Here is a 501-nt window from a genome sequence, read left to right on the forward strand (position 1 = left end):
GGTGTGGAGTTAGGGGTGCCCCAGGGAGGGGAAGGGGCTGACAGGGAGGTGTGCGGCCTCAGGTACTCTGCCTCCCTGTGACCAACACGCACCATGAAAAGATCTGGGCAGCTTCTGGTGACTACAAAGAAAAGCACGAGAAAATCACCAAAGATAATAAGATCTGAAAATACAGAATTCAGATATTAGTAAGAAAAAACAATACTAAATAATTCAATGTACAATAATCATGCCAATACTAACCCTAACATTAATAATACTAATAGTAATACTACTAAGACCAACTAAGCTTTACTGAGTTCTAAGTACCACAACAACACACTAAGCACTTGCAAGCCTTAGCCTCTGGGGTGTAGGAACCATGATCTCGGTCTTCCAGATAGGAAACAAAGGCTCACAGAAGTTATATAGCCTTCTGTCCCCCACCTCGCTTTGGTACTGGGGATTGAACCCACAGCTTTCCTGCTGGACCAGGTTCCCAAACCTTTTTTTTTTTTTTTT

The sequence above is a fragment of the Octodon degus genome, unplaced genomic scaffold (genome assembly GCF_000260255.1).
Source record: "Octodon degus isolate 3935 unplaced genomic scaffold, OctDeg1.0 scaffold00121, whole genome shotgun sequence".
Taxonomy (NCBI): Eukaryota; Metazoa; Chordata; class Mammalia; order Rodentia; family Octodontidae; genus Octodon; species Octodon degus.